Below are 6,000 nucleotides of genomic sequence, written 5' to 3'. Positions count from 1 at the left end.
AATTCCTTCTGAATGAATTCATTCATTTGCTTTCATTTTATGGACTTTTAATGAGCACTTATTATGTACCAGATAATGGAAATAGGAATATATAATGATAATGAGAGGGTGGCAATGATGATTTTATTAGTAATAGTAGTTTTAAATTTTTATTAAGTACATACTATGGGTCAGGCACATCTTATTTAATATAATACATAAAAGGTTGGTCACTGATCTCAAGGTGCTCATAAGCAGTGGGAAAAGACAAATGAAAAAAGAGACAAAACACAGTATAATAAGCATTATGCTGTAGATAAAGATGGAACCCCCTGACTTAACATGTGAATAGACATTAGCCAGGTGAAGGAGAGGAAAAAGACTTTTCCAAATAGTTGGAGCAACTATGCAACAAATGCAAATTCCCAAGTCTTGATTTAATATGGTATTATTATCTCATTAATAATATATCCTCTGGAAAGGCTGGAGATCAAGGGGATAGAAATAAGAATGGTTAGCTAGGCAGGGGTTACTTCCCTGGAAAGTTACCACAAAAGTTTTTTTTCTCTCTGCCATTGCAGGCTTCCAGACTTCTCCTATGGCTTTTGAAAAAGATCCAGTAAAGATTGGTATAAAATAAACTGTCTAACCCCAGAGTTGTTTTTCACAGTTGACAGTGCTGAGAACTGTATATAATCCTGAATTCTTATGTTACAAGGTACTTTGTGGCTGCTAAAACTCCTCAATAGGTAAAGTAGTGACAATGTGTATGTGTTTTCAAGATAGGAATGTCAATGATAGGTTTGGAAAAAGGTACAATAAATTGGCATTTGGTAGTGTCAATTTTGTTAATTATATGAATAACCCTTTAGATAAAATAGTGAAAACCATTTATTGAGCACGTACTGTGTGTTCAATATTCAGCACTTAAAATGAATTTATCCATGTAATTTAATCCACACAACAATTCTAAGAGGCTACTTTTTACTCTGTGTCATGCATTATTGGTAATTTCACTTTATAGATGAGGGAACTGAGGCATGGAGAAGTCTGTAAGTAGGGTTCAATCATGAAAATAGAAACTGCTCCAGGTATTTCAAGCATAACGGTATTTAGGACAGAGAATTAGGTGCTTAAAAGCCTTTGGAAGGGCTGAAGGAGCTAATATCACATTAATTTTCATTTGTGCCACTGCTTCTATGGTTGGTCCAGAGAATAGAGAAGTTGCTGCTACTGACACCCAAAAGCCAGAAAAGTTCAGAAAAGCACTGTTGACTGTCTACTGAGGCAGAAACTGGCAGGGAAGCAAGCCAAAGCCCAAGCAAAAAACACCGAGCAATAATTTATGTCTTTCTGCCACTTTCCAGATCTCAGGAAGTACATCCCAGTTGACAAAATGTAAATGAATCCAGAACACTGGTGGTAAGGGCATCTGGGAAATGTAGTTCCCAGGATTCCAGTATGCCTTGGGGAGAGCTGAGAAGGGTATGAGAATGAATGCTATTATTAGTTTTCTATTGTTGCCATAAAGTTACCACAAACTTAGTGGCTTAAAATAATACCCGCTTATTATCTCACAGTTCTTTAAGTCAGAAGCCTAGTGGACTCAGCTGGGAGCACTGTTTAGGGTCTCATAAGACTGGAATCAAGGTGTCAGCCAGCCAACACTTTGGGGAAGAATCTGCTTCCAGGCTTGCTCCAGGTTGTGGGTGGAATTCATTTCTGTAGTGTGGTTTTCATGTGGTTCCTTCCATCTTCAATCCAGCATCCGTGGTTTGGGTCCTTCTATGTATGAAATCTTTATGAATTTCCTTTCTGCTGCATCTCTCTGATCTGCTATTTTGCCTTTGGGGTTTCATGTGATTATATTGGGTTCACCTGAAAAACCCAGGCTAATCCCTCCATCTTAAGGTGAGTTGATTAGTAAGCTTAATCATATTTGCAAAATCCCTTTTGCCAAAGATGTAACATAACCATGAGAGGAATACCAAGGGACAAAGATCATGGGAGTCAAAATCCTGCCTACCACAATTCTCACTGGAAGAAACTATCAAACAAAAAATTCCAACACAAGAGGCTAAGAGATTTGCTCGAGATCATCCGTGTTATTCAGCTTTATCAATTTTAATAATAATACCTACAATGTACCAAGTGTCTACTATAAGTCTGGAAATATTCAAGGAAGTGTCTCCCTACTATCCCACGTATTTTTTTAAATCAAATATAGACAATTTTTTTTTTTTTTTTTTTTTTTGCGGTACGTGGGCCTCTCACTGTTGTGGCCTCTCCCGTTGCGGAGCACAGGCTCCGGATGCACAGGCTCAGCGGCCATGGCTCACAGGCCTAGCCGCTCCGCGGCATGTGGGATCTTCCCAGACCGGGGCACGAACCCGGGTCCCCTGCATCGGCAGGCAGACTCTCAACCACTGCGCCAACATGGAAGCCCCCTAGACAATATTTTATAAGAACTGTAAATGGAGTATAACCTTTAAAGATTGTAAATCACTATGTTGTACACCTGTAACATTTAATACTGTAAATCAACTACACGTCAATAATAATAAATAATATAAAAATCAAATAGCAAATTGAGAGACTTCATAGTACTTCATATACTGAGTTATGAGAATCAATTTAAATAACATGGATAAGTGCTTAGTGCAGTGTCCGGGACAATTAAGAACTCAATAAATCCTTTGTTGTTATTATTCCCATTTTAGAGACAAGATCATTGTGGCTCTGAGAGGTGACCTAACTTGTCCAAGACTACATGGCTAATAAGTGACCCAGCACAATTTTGAATACAGATTGTCCAATTTCAAATGCAGAAATAAATGGGAAAAAATGCATGTAATGAACTTAATTGACATAATGCCTGGTAAATATTGATTGTTATTAAAATGACACACAAGATACCCAATCACCCTAAATAGGCATGATATTTCTAAAGGCTACTTACTCACTATTGACTGAATTAAGTCTAAATTCCTTATCTGGCTCCAATTTACTTGCCTCACACTCTCTCCCACACCATCCTTCTCTCTCAGCAACCCTATACATACCCTTCAATTATATTCAAAATTGTTATTTTCTCAAGAGATCAGATTTGTGGTTATGAGAGGTGGGGGGGTGGTGCTGGGCACGGAGGGAAGCAGTGGAAATCAGATGAAGCCGGTCAAAAGGTACAAACTTCCAGTTATAAGATTAATAAGTACTAGGAATGTAACATAACAACATGTTAAACACAGTTAACACTGCTGTATGTTATATGTGAACGTTAAGAGAGTAAATCCTAAGATTTCTCATTACACACAAAATTTTTGTTCTGCTTCTTTAACTTCATATTTATATATGATGAATGTTCACTAAACTTATTGTGATAATCATTTCATGATGTATGTAAGTTGAATCATTATGTTGTATACCTTAAACGTATACAGTGCTGTATGCCAATGATATCTCAGTAAAACTGGGAGAAAAAATTTTTACGAAACAAAAAAATTGTGCAAAGATTGGCAACGTTTTACATTTTCCCTAGTGTTTGATGTAAAACAGCTGGATTCTCACATCTGTTTCTGTATTCAATCTGTTGCAAAAGACATGTCAATTTTCTAGAAGCTTCTGGAAAATTCCATTGAACACTTGAGACTATGAGAATGAAAAAGGCCAATAACATCTTCCTATTGTTATGAAAATAGAATGACCTTGTAGACCTCCAGGGATCCCTGGACCATATTTTGGGAACAGACTGGGTTAGGGTATGTTTTTCTGTTAATGACCTATTTCTAGATTGTCCGACCTTGGCTCATTTTTCTAGTAGCCAGTAGTTACAAGCAGGCAGCTCCACCCTCCATGATGAGGAGGCCTTAATCGAACTAGCTGATGGTGATATTTCCTGCACCGGGTACAGTGAGGGTACTTAACTATTCAATGAACGCAGGATAATCACCAAAAGTGTGGTTATTCGGCTGCAGAGTAGGTCTCATGAAGTCTGATGCAGCCTAGCTTGGCAGATCCCTGGGTCAATTTAGGAAACTCGAGAGAACACAATGGGTCCATGACCACTCGCCTGGGTCGCAAAATTTAAGGAGTTGTCACAAACTTCTGAAACCAAGATCAATTATATTTTATTGTAGTTTTTTAAAATTCAAATGGGTTAGCCAGTGCTTGCGGACGGGCCGCCTGTTTTTGTAAATACAGTTTTTTTAATAGTGATTTTCGGAAAAATTTCAGTCGCTCAAAGGAGAGGCCCAGCTCAGGCGCTTGGTCCAGTGACCCGTTGGTATGTATAACGGCCTGTCAAAGAAGCGCAGGAAGGCGAACTTTGCGCACCCCTCAGCCGACTTCCACTTCCCCGCCGCGTTCTCCCCGCCCCCTCCACCTGGTCGTCTCTGACTGGCTGGGCTGCCGCAAGTGCGCGCTGCCATTGGCCGGAAGTCCATCGGGGCTGGGCGCAAGGGAGACTTACTTAAGCTGGTCAGCGCGGAAACGTTTTTGTGCTCGGCGGCAGCGGTTTTCGGAGGTTGTGGGGAGAGAAGCGGCCGGCGCAGCGCCGCTCTAGGTACGTTGGGGCCGGGCGAGAAGCCCGGGCGAGCGACGGTTGGCCGGGACGGAGTTTTCTCGCGCGCCGCGCGCCTCTCTGAGGGCCGGCCCCGGAGGCCTCGGAGAGCCGCGCGAGCCGGGCGGTTGCGGCGGGGTTGATTCAGAGGTGTCCGCGGAGTCGTTGGGGCTCCGACCCGGCCGGCAAGACAACGGCGAAGGGCGAAAGGACGTGTCTCCCCACCCGCTGTCCGAGCGGGCGGCGGGCGAAGCGGGAATGGTGGGCGGCGGCGCGGGCGAGTCGGGGCCGCGGAGGGACGTTGCCTCAGGGTTTGGTACTCGCCGAGTAAGTGAGTGGAAGCGTGGGGCCCTACCGGACTACTTTTACAAACTAACGGAGAAAATGTCGTCCTCTCCGCAACTTTGGGATTCCGTCGCCAAATTTCCAGGAGTTCCAGTTATAATTTATCTGAGGAAACCAGGTGCCAGAACAGTTAAGTGATCTTCATCAGGCGGTGGGGAGGCTTTCCTTGATGTACGTTTTATGCAGACGATACTAGAACATCAGGGAAAATAGAAAATTCCGAGCCTTTATGCCCACATGCCTTTTTAAAGGAAAGCGCCTGGAGCACAAACGTGTAATGTACACCTGTGGAGCTCACCAGTGTAGGGATGCTGTGATTGAAGGATGAAAGCCGTGTACCGGCAGGCGTGGTTCTTTAACACAGTTTATTTTTGAGGAAGTTAAAAAGAAAAAAACCATTTCCTGCTTGTCGCCCTTCCCCCACCTACTTTCATTTTTGGCAAGTTCAAGAATGTGTCCTGTACAGAGGAAGCAATTATTTTGCTTTGTCTCTCTGATTACAACCTTGCTGTGCTTGGAAAACTGACTTACACCTTTCCGTGATACTGTGTTGAAGATGAAGTTTCCAACATTGTAAGCCAGCACGTGTGGCTTGCTTTGTGACGAGCCGGTATTTACTGCTCTGAAGACTCATAGATGGTCAAGACCGAGAAAAAGATGATCGTACTGAGTAATTCATTAGGAATAAAATGTTAAAAAGAAGAATTATGTGAAACCCACTTAAACGGGCTGTTATGCTAGATTGGGATTTAATACTCTTTTCATTATGATTTTGTCATATATTGTAGCCAGTAAATGGCGACATAACTATTTGCAAAACAAATGGGGAAGAACATTCAAGATAAAAATAATTTATATCACAGGAAAGCTATTGAAAATACAAAAATGAAGCATCTGGCTGAAGGACTGATTACACTGAGTTCAGCTCTTGTGAAGTATGTCTTCTTAGTTTGTTCATCCTTCAGTACATTTTTGGAAATGTTGAGTCTGACCGTAATCAAATTAATCTACTTAACTCTCAGTCTTATCTGCAGATTTGTACAGACTACATCCTAAGATTGACTTCTGCCTCAACAGAAATGCATGAACAGTGTCTTAATGGAAATGATTTGCGTCTT

General features: G+C 41.6%; 1 protein-coding gene across 2 annotated transcripts in view; it reads left to right on the top strand.

The window, feature by feature from the left end:
• The first annotated feature begins 4,454 nt into the window (after nt 1-4,454).
• ATF7IP2 (activating transcription factor 7 interacting protein 2) overlaps nt 4,455-6,000 on the top strand; it is a 56,447-nt gene continuing 54,901 nt past the window's right edge. For both annotated transcript variants that reach the window (XM_081257436.1, XM_081257437.1), the window contains exon 1: nt 4,455-4,540. The gene's annotated coding sequence lies outside the window, so the exon portion shown is untranslated. The remainder of the gene's footprint in view (nt 4,541-6,000) is intronic.

This window comes from Mesoplodon bidens (assembly GCF_964165515.1).
Source record: "Mesoplodon bidens genome assembly, chromosome: 15".
In the NCBI taxonomy this organism is placed as follows: Eukaryota; Metazoa; Chordata; class Mammalia; order Artiodactyla; family Ziphiidae; genus Mesoplodon; species Mesoplodon bidens.
This window is presented reverse-complemented; position numbering and strand designations above follow the sequence as displayed.